At 39.4% G+C, this 19,238-nt stretch overlaps 1 protein-coding gene across 2 annotated transcripts in view; it reads left to right on the forward strand.

The window, feature by feature from the left end:
• LOC126413088 (TBC1 domain family member 13) overlaps positions 1-19,238 on the forward strand; it is a 231,162-nt gene that overhangs the window by 181,939 nt on the left and 29,985 nt on the right. The window contains exon 11 of one of the 2 annotated variants that reach the window (XR_007575362.1): positions 160-274. The exons of the other annotated variant lie outside the window; for it this stretch is intronic. The gene's annotated coding sequence lies outside the window, so the exon portion shown is untranslated. The remainder of the gene's footprint in view (positions 1-159; positions 275-19,238) is intronic. 2 annotated transcript variants of the gene reach the window in all.

A 19,238-nucleotide genomic window follows, 5' to 3' on the forward strand; every position in this document is an offset into this window, starting at 1 on the left:
ATACTGGCAAAAACCTAATCATCCACACAACAAATGGACTCATTCTTTCTATGATTTGTGCATGCACAGAAATTTCAACACTAGATCTTATTGTTAGGTGATGGATCGTGCCACATGTTGCTGCTCTGATGTAGCATTATCATGATGTTTTCTAAACAGGGACTGCAGAGTTGGATAAAAACAGAATGTCCCGAAGGCAGCACAGTGTGACAAAGTTCTCAGGGTCTTCAAGAGACTTATAGGTGATCTACTCCCCCTTGTGGGACCTAAAAAGGTGGGTAACGCACTGAGGAATCCCAAATTATGGCAGATTTGCTTTGCCTGTGTTGTGGTTAGACAGTGAAAAAGAAGTGCATGCTATTTTATCCATTTGAGAATAAACTGACAGTACATAATTTGTGAGTTTACCTTAGATACAGGGCTAGTGCACACTTCTGGGTTTCAAATTCTGAAGGACTGCATGAGCATGAGGAAGAAATGTAATCTTTGTGGAATCTACATAATGTGATGAAAATTTAAGAATACTATAGTATCAATCTCTTTATTTCAATTTGGAGTATTGGTTCTATTGAGCATAAGTTGTTTTTCATCATGTAAAGCTATGTGAGAAGAGGGTCATATTATACAAATTAGAAATGAAGTCAAGTTGCAGTGCTGGCACAATGTAGTCTGCCGTGTGTGTGTGTGTGTGTGTGTGTGTGTGTGTGTGTGTGTGTGTGTTTGTGTGTGTACACTAATGACACTTGACCGCCTTCTTTTCCCAGCACAGTCATATTATCTATCTGTATTGTAGCTGCCTTCTTCTATATTCCATCTATTTTCTTCTATATAGTTATAAATTGAAGTCTGCCTCCACAGTTCCGTCTATATGTTCAGGTTACTCTCAGAAAGTATTATAGGAATTTTGATAAGATTTTCAATAATAAATACAATGATTTACTAGGAAGTTTGTGTACATAATTTATAAGTATTTTGTGCAAATTGGCTGAACTATGGTGGGTTAAAGTCTCCTGGCACTGTGAAAACGATGCCATCACCATCTAGTGACCGGTAGAACTCCTTGCAATTGTGGTAACTCACATAGTGATCTGTGTCAAAGTTGTGTGGCAGAGGGTACATTGTACTGATGTTAATTTAGCAAAAGATGCTCCATACTGGTATTGTGCAGCAGAGGGTGCTTCTTACCAATTTTGTGTGGCAGAGGGTGCTCGTGTAGCCAGGCAAATTCATGCTACACTCTGGTATTTGGGGATGCGAGCCTGCTGTGGATAGAGTGCTTCGCAGATAAATGATGAGGGCTGGTGAGCCTGCCAGCCTGTTTGTGGTTTGTGAACAGTTTACCTTACTCAGCTAGATAAATATTCGGCTATCACCCATTTCCTGCCTCAGATATATGCTACACAAACATTTAGGAAAGGTTCTCACACTTGAACATGAGATTTACTTTAGGCACAGACAGAGGGGGTGCACAGATACTGTCCCGCATGGAATGGTGATGTCAGCAAGGGCATCAGGTCATCAACGGTCACTATCATTGCCAAAACCCATATAATACTGTCAACCACATAGAGAAATGGGACAAGGTTAGTAAGAAGAAGGAGAAGAAACATAGTGATGCTTCTTAACAATTCTACATGGCAGAGGGGTGCTTCGAACTGATGTGTGGCCGATGATTCTTCCTAGCTAGTGATGTTACATTACAAAGGCATGGCATTGTTGCGTGTTAGAAGGTGCTTCTTACCAGTGTTGTGTGACAGAGAGTGGTCTAATGTTGTGTGGTAGAGGGTGCTCCCTACCAGTGTTGTACGTGAGGTGTGACATTCATTTTAAGGAAAATTGTGGGTTACTCCCTTGATTCTTCTAAACAATGAAAGACGATTGTGACATTTAATAAACGTTTTTATTAGAAGTTCAGTTTTGGACAGCATGTTGTCGGAGAAATGGTTTATTGTTACATGCAGGTGATGCAAGGTACTTGAGTGCAGCATATCTGCAAGACATGACAATGAATTTAGCATGCCCATCTGATGGGACCCCTTTCTTCTTAGAAATGGTGGCTTGGAAGTGTGTTGCAGCCATAGAAGAATGATGTTCACAATAACAGTAGTAACATCATTGAAGCAAGAAAAAAGATGTTTTAAAATCTTTCATTCTGTCTTACTTCTTTGTCATTTTGCTTGTCAAAATGTATTCTTGTTATACAAGATACTTGTATCATGATCATAGTATACAAGTCTCATGACAATTATTTCAACGTATAAAGAAGCTTAAATAACTGATTTAAATAGACTGGGTGGTGTACGAAGTCATATTGTTGGTCAATATGTAAATTTGAGAAGGATTCCAGCTTTCTTTCAGCCTCGAGCACTGAAGACACTGCAAAGGAGTAGTAGTCCACTAGCAAGAGCAGAAGCATGCATGACCAGATTTTACTAGCTGGTCTAGATAGCATTTAATCACACAAAACAGGTGACCACACAGAATATATTACACTATGAGATAGTGTAAACCCAAAATAAACAAATAACACTCCATGTAGCAGAGAGTGTTTCATACCAATGTTATGTGACAGAGGGTGCATCCTACTGAAGTTATGTGGTAGAGAGTGCATCCTGCCAAAGCAATGTGGCAGAAGGTGCTTTGCAAGGTTATTGTTTGGCAGAGGGTCCTTGGAAGTGATGTTATGTTATAGGGAGTGATTCTTACCAATTTTACACGGCAGAGGCTGCTTCATACCATGTTGCAAGGTGTAGTGTGTTCTGTACCGATCGTGTGTGGCAGAGAGTGCTTCATACCAGTGTTGCATGGCAGAGGGTACTTCGTAGCAATTTTCAGTGGTAGAGGGAGCTTCATAGTGATGCCACATTGAAAAATGCAGGAAGAGGTCACACAGAAAATGTTGCACGGGAGTCAGCCAGACAGCAAGTGGCCATAGCTTTTGTTGAATATGTTGCAGTCAGCCAGACTGCACTGTACTGGCACTGCAGTTGGGCATCTGGCATGTAGCTGTATCTTAGGCCAAACTGGAGCTGCTTGTCAGGTGTACCAGGTAGCGTACCAACTCACAGCTCCCATCTTTGCCACTATATGTCACTCCGAATGCAGATTAAGTATAAAATAGATAACATTTGTGAACTGCTCAAACTGTTAAATTTAAATGAAAGTGATGATATTCAGAATCAACCCTGTTTTGACAATGGCTACTCTATTGTTATGGTGCACAATATTATTATATAGCTTAGACGCTTATGAGCATAAACATTCTGAAGTGACCTGAAGCCAGTCAAATTTCACTGCTCAGAAAAGGTACAGCTTAAAGTGTGCAGTTGGAATATATATTCTGTTAGGTCTGAAGGATTTGTCAAAACTGCAGTAACATCCTCAGTCTTGTTACTGTGCCTCTTGATGACTCCACACTTCAGTTTAGTTTTTTTTTATGTCCCGTGGATAATATTAGAGCCAACTGCCTTGATATGGAATGTGTTGATACATTCACAAATAAAATATATTTTCTCTCTGAAAACATGACTATGATCTGGCTGTTTACATGTCTGACTGTTTTTATTTTAATCTTAATATACAACAAAATTTGGTTACTTTAATCCAACCAAATACGTACTATCTGTTCAGAAGTTGACCTGTGGAGTAAAGGGAGTTGTCAAGTAAAAATGATTTCAATTTGTTCTTAAAACTTGAGCATATCTGCAAACATAATTGGGATTCCATAAGAGCGTTTCCATAGCAAAAGCCCTCTACCATTTTGCTGACCGTGTATTACAATGTCTTAATGACAAGATTTCACCTACCAGGGTTTTTATTAATCTGTATAATGCACCTTTGACTGTGCAAATCACAAAATTCTTTTGGAGAAACGTAGTTTATGACTTTTTAGATATAATGACAAGGTGTTCACTTCATATTTAACAGATAGGAAGCAAAGGGTCAAGTTAGATAGCACATGCAGCTCTCATGATGAATCTTCTTTTTATTAGGGACAAATTGTTACTGGTGTTCCACAGCATTTAATTCTGACACCAATCTTTTGTTATATGTGAATGACCTTCCATCTGGCTGATGGAATACAGGCTGATAAAGCAGGAATTGCATTGTTTGCTGGCGATGCAAGAACCATAATCAGAACTGCAACAACAGAACAAGCAATAATTGCAATATTCAAAAGTATTATTAATTGGTTTCCAGTAACTGTTCTATCACTCAACTTAGAAAACATAGTTCATTCAATTTTGCATAAGGCAAGATATACATTCATCAATAAAAATACAGCAAAGGAGAAAGGAAATAAATAAAAGTTATTGTTCAGAATTATGAGGTGTGCATATTAATTGGAACTAGAATTGAAAATCCCATATTAAAGATCTTCTCAAACAACATTTGCTCTACATTTAATTGCTGAATTTGGTGATGAAAATACCAGAAAATGAGCTTACTTTGCATGGCCCCATTCTCTGATACCATATAGCATAATTTTCTGCTGCAATTCCACAAATAGACACAAAATATTTATTGCATGGGAATGTGCTGTAAGGAAAGTACCTGCTGCCCATCTTTGAACGTCATATAGGCAATTGTTTAAAAAATTAGGCATACTGATGACAGCCTTACATTATGTTTATTCTCCTATGAAGTTTGTTTTGATGAATCAGATACTATCTCAAATTAATAGATATAACACAAGTTATAAAATCAGCCCCTACTTCACACAAATTAACCTTCCTCTTGCATAGGAAGCAGCAAAATGTGTGGTCGTAAAAATATTTGACCATCTTCTTTGTGAATTATATGTGACTACAGAGAATTAATTATTTTCCAGATTTCATTGGAAGAAATTGGATTGATTTTGATGTGACTGAATGTTTGTGAATAGTGGTGTTATTTATTTATTTTATTTTTTATTTTTGCTAATTTTATCATTTAGAAATTGGTTGTTGAAGAGACTTGCCAGATATTTAGTGTCATGGATCATTTGGTCTTTGTGTTTATTTAGTAGATCATTTCATCCCTTCACAGGCATTCCATTTTCGCTACACTTCATATTGCTTTGATTTTATTTTCAGAACTATTAATCGTAGACCTAACATGCAACTACATAATCTAATCAGAAGTATTCAGGCACCCCTATGTAAATGCATAATTGACAACTAGATGTCACTAGAGGTGGGCCTGCCAATATTAAAGGGGGCAGGGCATATTGTGTTGTCATTAGAGAAGCAGTAACAGCAGAATGGGTCGGTCAGGAGAGCTCAGCAACTTCAAAGGTGGACTAGTCATTGATCTCATTTGAGTAACAAATTCACTTGGGACATTTCAGGCTGTCTAAATCTGCCCATATTGTCCACTGTTGATTAGATTGTGAAGTGGAAATGCAAAGTACTGAGCATTGCAGAGGGTGGTTGTAAAAAATCAAATGAAATCAGTGGAAGGAATCACCTGGGTGTTCCAAAGTGCTATCAGCTGCCCAGCTAGCACAATGAATGTGCATAGGGAGCTAAACAGAAGATAGGGGTGCAAAGGAGGAGCAGCTCCTCATAAGTCTCACATTTCTGTAGTCATTGTTAAGCAGTGCTTGAGTTTGTGTAAAGAGCAGTGCAATGCCGCTGGACAGTGTACTATTGAAATGAGTGATTCGGAGTGATGAGTCCTGCTATGCAGCGTAGTAAGCCAATGGAAGGGTTTGAATTCAGCAAATGCCTGGACAACATTACCTGCCATGGTATTTAGTAGCAACAGCGAAGTATGCAGGAGATGATTATATGGTATGCAAGTGTTCTTCATGGTCAGAGTGTAGTCCCCATATTGGCGTTAAGAAAATGCTAAATACAGAAGATATGAACACATTTTACAGTGTTGCGTACTTCATACATTAGAGGAACAATTCAGAGATGATTATTGTTTGTATCAGTATGACAGTACACCCTATCATAGAGCAACATCTGTTAGGCAATGGTTTGTGGCCAATAACATTCCTGAAATGGGCTGGCCTGTCCAGAGTCATGACTTGAGTCCAATGTGACACCTTAGGGATGAGTTACAATGCTGACTTCACTCCACACGTTAGTGTCCAATATAACTACCTTCTCTGGTTTTGGTTCTTGAAAAAGAATGGGCTGCCATTCCTTGACAGGCATTCAGACACCTCATATTAATGTAAATTAAAAGGTATCAGGATACTTTTGGTCAGATAGTGTATACAGTGAGTTGTTACCTTTACTGATTCTATAGAAATAGTATTAGTCAGACAAATAAAAACTTCATAAGTCACTGCAAAAACAGAATGCTTTTCTCAATTCCTACCATATCTGATATGTGGCAAGTTTTGTGTGTGATATGATCACACCACCAGTTTCAAGAACTCTTCTTAATTTCTGTAACAACTTGAATGTAGTGATACTCCATATTAAATCCACCTATGAATTTCCTAGGCTATAATCATATGTACAGAATTCTTATACTGATCCATTCATTGAATGGAGCCATGAAGTGTTCTTACACTTACCATACATTGCATACTTTTCTGTTCCTGAGGTAAAAGGTTTGAGAGTCTGCTGCTGTGGATAAATATTGTTCTACTTCAGTAAACACATAACAAAGTCAACTTTAGCCATGAACAGTGACGGAACAAACTTGACATCTTTTATAAGCTATTTGAAAAATACTGTTTGTCTGCCTGGATGATTTGAGAATGGGTCCAGGTAACCCGAAACTAGGTAGCAATTAAATAAAAAGTGAATCTTGCAAGTTTGGCTATCAAAGTGGTTAACTCAACTCAAGTTTCTGTCAACAGTTAATACAGCATGCTGGAAATTCATTTATGTAATTACTGACTTTCATGTGTATTTTATAGAACAATATCTTCATTCATTCATTTATCCATTCATTCATTCACCATCAGTTATAGTTATCTGATTTTTTTGTCTATTGGAACACAGAATATTTATGTGCAAACTGTGAAGTTGAATTTAACTTCTAGTGATTGTAAGCCTGAAATAGTAAATAATGTACTTACAGTGCACATTTGACGATTTGTTGTAGAAGACTCATATCTTTTTTGTCAATATTGTGATTGTAAAGGAAATTACACACATAGTGATAATTGCGTACACTGTTCACCTGTAGGTCTTACAATTGTTGGAGGTTACATTCAGTTTCATTTTTGTTAGCATATAATACTTGAGCACCTTTTACCACTTTTGTCATGTGTACGTTAGAACATTTGCATGATTTCTGAAAAATGGCAGAAGTTCACTTTTTGTTTTTATTTTACTTTTATTTAGTATTTTGTTGTTACTTTCCGTGAATAATGGCAAATTTTCACTGCTTCATGCAATTTCATATTTCATCGTTTTTCAGCTTAGGGCGACAGCTTAAGTAGAGTTTTTATGTCAAAAAAATTATGCATTGCTTTTCATCTGATTTCCAACTATTGAATACCTGTTAGTGTGATACATTTTCAAGAACCCTAATCAGGGTAGAACCCTAATCAGGTTTACCCCATGTAATGTACATTAGATTCATAAAATAATGTTGTATATTCAGGACTGTGTGTATCAGTCATTTTTGGTCATGTATGTTGTTGTTGTTGTGGTCTTCAGTCCAAATATCGGTTTGATGCAGCTCTACCCTACGTGAGCTTGTTCACCTCTGAGTAACTACTGTAACCTGCATTCTTCTAAATATGCTTACTGTAGTCATCTCTTGGTCTCCCCCTACAATTTTTGCCACACCCCACACTGTCCTTCAATACTAAACTGCTGATCCTTAATGTCTCTGAAAGATCCTATGAATTGATCCCTTTTTTTTGTTAAGTCTTGCTACAAATTTCGTTTCTCCCCAGTTCTGTTCAGTACCGTCTGATTGCTTACATGATTTTTTAATCTAATCTTCAGCACTCATCTGTAGCACCACATTTTAAAAACTTCTATTCTCTTCTTGTCTAAATTGTTTATTGCTCATGTTTCACTTTCATACATGGCTACACTCCAAACAAATGTCTTAAAAGAACACTTTCTAACAATTAAATCTATATTCCATGTTAATAGATTTTTCTTTGTCAGAAATTCTTTTCCTGTCATTGCCAGTCTACATTTTGGATCCTCTCTACTTCATCCATCATCAGTTATTTTGCTGCTCGAATAGCAAAACTCATCTACTACTTTAAGTGTCTCATTTCCTAATCTAATTCCCTTAACGTCACCTGATTTGATCTGATGACATTCTATTATCTTTCTTTTGCTGTTGTTGATTTTCATCTTGTATTCTCCTTTCAAGACTACTATTGCTTCTTCCAAGTCCATTGCTGTTTCTGACAGAATTACAGTGTCATCAGGTAAACTTAAAGTTTTTGCTTCTTGTCCCATTGCTGTAATTTGAACGGCATTGTGGATAGGCGACAACCCTGTCTCACTCCATTCTCAACCACTGCTTACATTTCATATCCCTCGACTCTTATAACTTCCATCTTGTTTCTGTACAACTTGTAAATAGCCCTTCGCTTTCTGTTTTTTCCCCCCCTGTATCTTCAAAATTCAAGGAGGGTATTCCAGTCATAATTGTTAAAGCTTTTTCTAAGTTTACAAATCCTATAAACGTTGATTTGTCTGTCCTTAACCTATCTTCTAAGGTAAGTCGTAGGGTCAGTATTGCCACAGGTGTCCCTACATTTCTCCAGAATCCAAACTGATCTTGCCTGAGGTCAGCTTCTATCAGTTTTTCCATTTTTCTGTAAAGAATTCATGTTAGTATTTTGCAACCATGACTTCTTAAACTGATAGTTTGGTAATTTTCACACCTGACAGCGACTTCTTTCTTTGGAATTGGAGTTACCACAGTCTTCTCAATGTCTGATGGTATTTCGCCTGCCTCATGCATTTTATACACCAGGTGGAATAATTGTATCATGGCTGGCTCTCCCAAGGTAATTCTGACAGAATATGGTCCACCCCTGGGCCTTCTTTCAACTTTGATCTTTCAGAGCTCTGTCAAATTCTTCTCACAATATCATATCCTCCATCTCATCTTCATCCACCTCCACTTCCCTTTCTATAATATTGCTTTCAAGTTCATCTCTCTTGCATATACCCTCTATATATTCCTTTCAGCTTTACCTTTTTTGCGTATGACTGGTTTTCCATCTGAGCTATTGATGTTCATACAGCTGCTTCTCTTTTCTCCAAAGACCTGTGTAATTTTCCTGTATGTTGCATCTATCTTTCTCCTAGTGAAGTATGCTTCATCTAGCCATACCTGCTTAGCCATTTTGCACTCCACTTAGTGTCATCTTTTAAACGGTTGTATTCCCTTGAACCTGCCTCATTTGCTGCATTTTTAAATTTTCTCCCTTCATCAGTTAAATTCAATATCTCTTGTGTTATCCAAGGACTTCTACTAGGCCTTGTATTTTTACCTATTTGATCCTCTGCTGCCTTTGCTATTTCATCTCTTAAAGCCACCCATTTGTTTTCTACTGTAGTCCTTTCCCCTGTTCTATTTAACTGTTGCCTAATGCTCCCTCTGAAACTCTTAACAACCTATGGTTCTTTCAACTTATCCAGGTCCCATTTCCTTAATTTCCTACCTTTTTTCAATTTCTTCAGTTTTAATCTACAGTCCATAATCAATAAATTGTGGTCAGAGTCCTCTTCTGCCCCCAGAAATGTCTTAAAATTTAAAATATGGTTCCTAAATCTGTGTCTACCCATTATATAATCAGTCTGAAACCTTCTGGTATCTCCAGGCCTCTTCTTCATGTACTTTTACTTGTATTAGTCTTAAACCAAGTGTTAGTGATGATTGAAGTATGTTCTGTGCAAAATTCTACCAGGTGGCTTCCTCTTTCATTCCTTTCCCCCCATTCATATTCAGTTACTATTTTTCCATTTCTTCCTTTCGCTACTATTGAATTCCAGTCCCACAGAACATTTAAATTTTTGTCTCCTATAACTATGTGAAAAATTTCTTTTATCTCATCATACATTTCTTCAATCTCGTCATCACCTGTGGAGCTAGCTGCCATCCAAACTTGTACTGCTGTGGTTATCACGGGCTTTTTCTCTATCTTGGCTATGATAATGCATTCACGATGCTGTTCATAGTAGCTTACTTGCATTCCTATTTTCATATTCATTATGAAACCCACTCCTGCATTACTACTTTTTGACTTTGTATTTATAACCTTATATTCACCTCACCGGAAGTCCTCTTCCTCTTGCCACTGAATGTCACTAATTCCCACTATATCCAACTTCAACCTATCCATTTCCCTTTTTAAATTTTCTAACTACCTGCCAAATTAAGGGATCTAACATTCCATGCTCCAATCTGTAAAATGCCAGTTTTGTTTCTCCTGGTAATGACATCCTCCTGAATAATCCCCGCTTGAAGATCTGAATGGGGGACTCTTTTACCTGTGGAATATTTTATCCAAGGGGACGCTATCATCATTTAGCCATACAGTGGAGCTGTATGCCATTAGCAACAATTATGGCTGTGTTTCCCCTTGCTTTCAGCTGTTCGCAGTACCAACTCAGCAAGGACATTTTGATTGTTGTTACAATGCCAGAGTAGTCAATCATCCAGACTGTTGTCCATATAATGACTGAAAAGGCTATTCCCCCTCTTCAGGAACCATACATTTGTCTGGCCTCTCAACAAATATCCCTCCGCTGTGGTTGCACCTATGGTATGGCAATCTGTGTAGCTGAGACATGCAAGCCACCATACCCCCGACAAGGTCCATAGTTTATTTGGGGGGTGGGAGGGGGAGGGTGGGGTGGGGTGGGGGGGGGGGGGTTATATATGGTATCTCAGTTAACAATATCAAATAAAAGCAATTTATTTGTGGCATATCTAGTTCTGTCTTTCGTATTATGTATCTTCATGATGAACTGAAGGAAAGCAACAACTAAAACCACACATTTACCTAACTGCAGCAAAAGTGAAAAATACAACATATACAAACCCCAGAAGGCTCTAGCATAGACAACAACCCAAAATACTTAAAACAGGTAACCATACAAGGTCCCATCCCAGAAAGTATAACCAATGCTGAAGAATCACTGTCACACATAAAAATCCTATATGAAACAGATCCACTCTAATAGTTCATATCCAAGGTGTAAACATTCCTGAAACTGCACAATTTGTATCATTTGGCATAACCAGCCAAAACACCAACAACCCCAAAAAGGAGAAAATGTTTCATAAAAAAGCAAGTCCAGAAAATGTGGATGCCTGAAACCACTGAATTCATATAGCTGTTAAAATTGGTGCTAAGCAACCATCATTTTTTATTTAATAACAACATGTATGTACAGCTTGATGAAAGATCCATGAGTATACCTATATTTGGAATAGCCGGCTGTCGTGGCCGAGCGGTTCTAGGCACTTCAGTCTGGAACCGCGTGACTGCTATGGTTGCAGGTTCGAATACTGCCTCAGGCATGGATGTGTGTGATGTCCTTAGGTTAGTTAGGTTTAAGTAGTTCTAAGTTCTAGGGCTGTAGCTTCCCCTTGCTTTCAGCCATTCGCAGTACCAGAACAGCAAGGCCATTTTGGTTAATGTTACAAGGCAAAATGGCTAAGCAGGGATGGCTAGAGGACAAATGTAAGGATGTAGAGGCTTATCTCACTAGGGGTAAGATAGATACTGCCTACAGGGAAATTAAAGAGACCTTTGGAGAAAGGAGAACCACTTGCATGAATATCAAGAGCTTTGATGGAAACCCAGTTCTAAGCAAAGAAGGGAAAGCAGAAAGGTGGAAGGAGTATATAGAGGGTCTATACAAGGGCGATGTACTTGAGGACAATATTATGGAAATGGAAGAGGATGTAGATGAAGATGAAATGGGAGATATGATATTGCGTGAAGAGTTTGACAGAGCTCTGAAAGACCTGAGTCGAAACAAGACCCTGGGAGTAGACAACATTCCATTAGAACTACTGACAGCCTTGGGAGAGCCAGTCCTGACAAAACTCTACCATCTGGTGAGCAAGATGTATGAGACAGGCGAAATACCCTCAGACTTCAAGAAGAATATAATAGTCCCAATCCCAAAGAAAGCAGGTGTTGACAGATGTGAAAATTACCGAACTATCAGTTTAATAAGTCACAGCTGCAAAATACTAACGCGAATTCTTTACAGACAAATGGAAAAACTGATAGAAGCCGACCTCAGGGAAGATCAGTTTGGATTCCGTAGAAATGTTGGAACACGTGAGGCAATACTGACCCTTCGACTTATCTTAGAAGAAAGATCCCCGATGTCATTCAATCTGTATATAGAGCATGCAATAAAGGAAACAAAAGAAAAGTTTGGAGTAGGTATTAAAATCCATGGAGAAGAAATAAAAACTTTGAGGTTCCCCGATGACATTGTAATTCTGTCAGATACAGCAAAGGACTTGGAAGAGCAGTTGAACAGAATGGACAGTGTCTTGAAAGGAGGATATAAGGTGAACATCAACAAAAGCAAAATGAGGATGATGGAATGTAGTTGAATTAAGTCGGGTGATGCTGAAGGAATTAGATTAGGAAATGAGACACTTAAAGTAGTAAAGGAGTTTTGCTATTTGGGGAGCAAAATAACTGATGATGGTCGATGTAGAGAGGATATAAAATGTAGGCTGGCAATGGCAAGGAAAGCGTTTCTGAAGAAGAAAAATTTGTTAACATCGAGTATAGATTTAAATGTCAGGAAGTCGTTTCTGAAAGTATTTGTATGGAGTGTAGCCATGTATGGAAGTGAAACATGGAAAATAACTAGTTTGGACAAGAAGAGAATAGAAGCTTTCGAAATGTGGTGCTACACAAGAATGCTGAAGATTGGATGGGTAGATCACATAACTTATAAGGAGGTATTGAACAGAATTGGGGAGAAGAGGAGCTTGTGGCACAACTTGACTAGAAGAAGGGATCAGTTGGTAGGACATGTTCTGAGACATCGAGGGATCACCAATTTAGTATTGGAGGGCCACGTGGAGGGTAAAAATTGTAGAGGGAGGCCAAGAGATGAATACACTAAGCAGATTCAGAAGGATGTAGGTAACAGTAGGTATTGGGAGATGAAGAAGCTTGCACAGGATAGAGTAGCATGGAGAGCTGCATCAAACCAGTCTCAAGACTGAAGACCACAACAACAACAACAACAACAACAACAACAACAAGTTCTAGGGAACTGATGACCTTAGATGTTAAGTCCCATAGTGCTCAGAGCCATTTGAATCATTTTTTATTTGGAATAATAACTGGCATATACATAAACAACATTAATAGAGGATGGGTAGGGGGGCGGGGGGCTGAAGTCAGCTTCTGTGTATGCAGGTGCTAATATATTTTAAACAGAATGTTGATGATATTTTATTTAGTAAATGGAAACAGAAAATCATTCATATATATTTAACAATCTTTGCCAGGTTAATTAAAAGAATAAATAGCACAACAGGTACAAAAAATTCCAAGGCTTGCATATAAATGTAATGTATTCTGGAACTTCATTGTACCTAAATATCCACAAAAAAGCAGTGCTACACAGAACTTATGAAATACCACTGACAGACCAGAGCACAAATCCATATTATTAAGACACTAAAATATAAAAATGGATACTTAATTTCACCCATAAGAAATACAGTATCAAATAAAAATGTAACTGTCACCTGAAACCCAAAACTATCCAGTTAAAACAATCTATCTTCCTGTATAGATTGTTTAATTACACACAAAACATATTCAGACCAAAATGTGTAAAAATTGTAGGAATGCCTTCATGTAACATCATAAACTTCTGTTCAATTTGTTCTTTAATGAGAGACCAGTTTTGGTCAAAGACCATTATTCATCAACTGTTGTGGATAGAAAAATTTCAGACAAAAAGTTTGTTTGAAAATTATAGTAAAAATCCAAGCAATACTTATAGATTTTTGTTAACAGCAAGAGTTATGTATATACATCAAAGAACACAATGTCAAAAATAAACTGTGAGACAAAAAATAGGCCATACGAAAGAATTATACAAAAGTGCTGGCAATTGATAGATGTGATGTATGTGTACAGACAAACAAATGATTACAATTTCAAGAAAAGAAATTGATTGTTTATTTGAGAGAAAGAGCTTCACAAATTGAGAAAGTCAATAAAGTTTTGGTCCACCTCTGCCCCTTATGCAAGCAGTTAGTCAGCTTGGCAGTGATTGATATAGGTATCGTGCCAAATTCTGTCCAGTCAGCGCGTCAGATTGTCAAAATCCCAAGTTTGTTGGATGACCTTGCCCATAATGCTCCACAAATTCTCAATTGGGGAGAGATCTGGTGACCTTGCTGGCCAAGGTAGGTTCTGGCAAGCACAAAGACAGGCAGTAGAAACTTATTGTTTGTGGGTGGGCATTATCTTGCTGAAATGTAAGCCCAGGATGGCTTGTTATGAAGGGTAACTGCTGCTGTACTACAAGGTTGCTATGGATGACAATGAAAGAGGTTATGCTATGAAATGAAAGTGCATCCCTGACCATCACTTTGGGCTGTCAGGTCATATGGGAGGCAGCGGTCAGGTTGGTATCCTACCACTGTCCGGGGCACCTCCAGTCATATCCTCAGGCTGGAATCTCATTAATTGGAGTAGACTTGTCTTCAGTGATAAATCCTATTTTGAACTGAGGTTCAATGGCCAGCGAAGGTGTGTTTGGAGACGCCCTGATAGTGGTGGGATTCCAACCTGACTGTCGCATGACAGCTGAGAGTGAGGATCTGGGGTGCTATTTCATTTCTCAGCAGGATGCCTTTGGGTATCATCTTCAGCACCCTTAAAGCACAGTGGTACATCGACGATATTCTATAGCTTATTTTGTTGCCCTCCATGGCAAGCCATCCTGGGTTTACATATCAGCAAGATAATGTTCTTCTGATTTGGTGAGATTTTCTACTGCTTATCTTTGTGGTTGCCACACACTGCCTTGGCCAGCATGGTTGCCAGATCTCTCCCCAATGTAGAATGTTTGGAACATAAAGGGCAGGATCTTCCAACCATTTTGGGATTTTGATGATCTAATGTGCCAGTTGGACATAATTTGGCACGATATCCCTCATGAGGACATCCAACATCCAACAACCCTATCAGTCAGTGTAAAGCTGAATAACTGCTTGCATAAGGGTCAGAGGTGGACCCACACATTATTTGTTTGCTCAATTTGTGAAGCTCTTTCTCTTGAAGAAATTATCCATTTTTTCTGAAATTGCGATAATTTGTCTGCTTATACATGAACATTGCATCTACCAATTTGCATCCCATTCGGATAATTTCTTCATGGTGCATCCTTTTTTTGTCATAGAATATATAACATTTATTAATAATGTTTAGTCATGCACAGGTAGATGCATAGGAACACACAAAATAAAACACCTTTGGGAACATTGCTTTGTTAGGTAACATTGCTGGCTGTCAGCTTGACTCCAGTGCATCAGGCTATTTGAAGAACAATTGGTCCGGTGACTTTACTAAGTTCAGATGTTTGTATATGCTTGTATCATTAATAGACATCGTTCGTCAGAGTATCAGGGTTGTGTTGTTATTTATTGTAACCATTTTCCTATAGCCTGAGAATCTACATTGGTGACTTTCCACAGTCGCAGTCACACATAAATTCAGCATATCTGTCTGCTCCGCAATGACAATGGTGCCAGCGTGCCCCCATTGTGCTGTGGCATTTTCACTAGGAGACAGTATTTCTCCAGCCGCAATGTCATCCGCTGTGGATAACGTCTCAGATGCAACCCATATTATCAAATGTGACACTGACACTCTGTTGGACAGTGCTACATTTCTGTGCAAGAACGTCAAACTGTGGGAGGTGACAAATAATGTACTCTATGATTTTGCTTGGACCCCAGTTTCTTTTGTAAACCAGGCTACATCTGAGCCACAGCAATCCAACCAGTAGGATACATGTTTAATTGCTTTCAGCGAGGCAAACACAACATGCACGAATACAGTTGCTTCGGAACTCATTCAGCCGGCTTCATCATCTACTGTGCAGTCTCATATGTGCCATATCACACTGCTTACAGACAATAATTACTCGGGATTGTACCAATATAAACATCACCCTAGCAATCTTTCAGCCACAGGACGCACCTCAAACTACTGCCTTTCCCACCAGACCAAACTACTTTGTGGTTCACCATAATGGACAATTTCTTTACATTGAGTGATGTCTTCAGCAGTGATGCCAAATTCGTCACATTATTAAACCACTTGAGTGAAAATGTGGACACAATAAGTGATATCATCCTCACCCCTCCAGCAGACAACAAGTGAGAGACAGTCCGCGCTGCTCTCGCCTGCTATCCAGAGGAGCAAATTCATCACGTTATTTATGACGAAGTTCTAAGTGAAGAGAACTCATCACAGCTATGGTATCACTTACTCACACAGACTGACATTCATCTTGTGCCAGACCAAATACAATGGACCTCCTGGGTTGTGAAGCACCCCACACAATTGCAACTAGCAATGGTGGCCTGGCCTGAACATAAACCCTTGAATGCAAACCCTTAAACTTGCCAATTGAATACATTTGATTATACAACAAAAACAATGCATTAATAATGTTGACAACAATGGTGGTGTGTGTAATGTGCTGTTTGCATGCCGGTCATGAAATGGCCTGCCAACCGTAAGCTTAGCTGACTTCACCTGACTCCCACTGACTCTGATGTCACCGTCCCCAGCCAAAGTAATGACCTTTGCATGACAACAACAAACTCCCACTTGCCTGCCATCCATACAATGCATGTAATTGTACAGAACACCGCCAACTGCATCACATCCACACTGCTGCAATGCACCACTGAGCACGCCATGTCCATGGCTGCACAGAACACCACCAACCACTTCATGTCTGTGCAGTCACAACATGTGGTGGACCTCACCACTCCCAGGCAGAAACGTTTCAGCTGGCATCATGCAAAATACGCTGCTGCCCCTTGCAACTGCAGACCATCATGCAGTTTCCCAGACTAACTCCATGTTCCACTGGAGACGCACTGGACCATGCTGGAGATTTAAGCTGCCTTGACACTCATGGAGACAATGACAGATTGCACCATGACACTTACTTCACAACAACAGATTTTTTGTGCACAATTAAACCAGAAACCGACTATATCTCATCAACACAGGATCTGAGGTCAGCACTACTTCACCCTCTTCCTATGTGCAGCTCAAGTCTTCACACCTGTCCATGTCTGGAAGGTGAGTAATTTGGTAATCTGAGCCTATGGCTCACAGGTCCACACACTCGACTTCAGCTTCACCAAACAATTAACCTGTTATTGCTGCTGAGTTTCTCTGGCACTTCAACTTAGTCCCAGACATGTCCAGTGGCAGACTTATACAAACAATCAGTGGCCGCTCCACCACAAGTGTCTGCAGCCATGTCCCTTCAGTGACTTAGCATAATGGCACAGCCCTCTCAACATCCTGACCCCCACATCCACAGATACACCCGACAGCCATCAACTCCTTAAAATGCCTCTGCATGAGTGATCAATTGCAGTGATCAGTTGACACATGTCCAACAACTTTATTCTGACACTCGTGAAATGAACTTTCATTTATGCCACAGTAACAACACTGTCAGCAACAAGGTTCAAGACATCGACCATGAACTCCTCTTGAAATGACAGTACCTCGATCGACTGTGCCAACTGCTTCCACTCGTCACTTCCTCCTCACCAACACACTCACAGCGTGCTGACTTGGCACCTCTGTTGTCATCCACGTAGATGCCTGCAACATCGCTCCCAGCGGTCGCTTCAAATGTTAGTACAATACCGCTTGTCCGCTCATCCCCCACTGAGTTTTTGAGTGACCCATCACAAGTGCATTTCAGACAATACACCATTAAGAATGAAACAGTCCACAAAATCATTACCATATCTGGTCCCAGTACATCACAGACCACATCAAATTCCACATGACCTACTTCGGGTTGTCAAAGCATCACTGTATGAACTCTTACCAAAAGGCTTGGTCCACCCCTTACAGTTCTTGGGCTTCACCTATAGAATTGGTCCCCAAGAAAGATGGTTCTGTCAGGTTGTGCAGTGACTATAGAATCCTTAATGCTCGCACTATCATGGATGACTATCCAGTTCCAAACATACAGGACTTCACCCACTATCTGGCATATGCCTTCCTTTTCAGTGTCATCAATTGTAATACCTATGTGTCCAGATGACATTCCAAAAACAGCCATAATCATGCCATTCAGTCTGTTCAAATTTATGTTCATGCTTTATGGACTTGAAAATACAGCACAAACATGGGAGCACTTTATCAGTAGGTTACTCTTCAAGCTCCCAATTTCCTACTCCTCTCACACGACAAATGTATCACACAGCCACTACATCAAACAACTTTTTGATGCCTTCTCTTACATCAGCATAATTAACAAAGAAAAATGCCAATTCCTTGTCAAAGAAGTCGTCTTCCTCAGACACCAGGCTACCAAGAATTACGCATATTCCTAGACATGATAAATTTCTACGGAAGACATTTTTGACAAGCAGCATGTTTGCACGCACCTCCAACAGAAGCCCTTGTCAGCAAACATGTGGATGAACCAGAACTAGATAGTGTTTGAACGCATCGCACAAAGTCTCCCTTGCCCAGGCCAACACCCTGGACATGCCAACCCTTCGCTCAGCTTGTCATAACAGCAGACATGAGCAACTCTGTTATCAGAGCTGTGTTACAACAAGAGGTAGGGGTGTCCTGCAATCGCTGCGGTTCTTCTCTCACAACCTCACTCCATCCCAAAGCAAGTGGTCCGCCTATGACAGGGAGCTCTTAACACTCTGCAAGGCAGTACAATATTTCTGGCAAGTTGTTGAAGGATGTCCCCTGATTATTTACACCGATCATCGCCCCCTCAGGGGCTCTGTCCACAACCCACCTAAAGCTAAAGACCCTGCCCAGTGGTATCAACATTTGAACTACTTAGCCCAGTTTACCACAGACATCTGTCAGAGGTGCAGAAATATTTTTCATGTATCAGTGCAGTGTCATCTACAATCAGTTATTGTCAGCTCCCAGAGGCGCAACAAAATGACCGACAGTTACAAGTTATCACTCATAATAATGGACACAAATGTAAGAATGGAACTTCATCATATCCCAGGTGCTATCCAAACTATATTTTGCAATAGTTTTTTAAGCAGGTTATGTC

The sequence above is a fragment of the Schistocerca serialis genome, chromosome 1 (genome assembly GCF_023864345.2).
Source record: "Schistocerca serialis cubense isolate TAMUIC-IGC-003099 chromosome 1, iqSchSeri2.2, whole genome shotgun sequence".
NCBI classification, from domain to species: Eukaryota; Metazoa; Arthropoda; class Insecta; order Orthoptera; family Acrididae; genus Schistocerca; species Schistocerca serialis.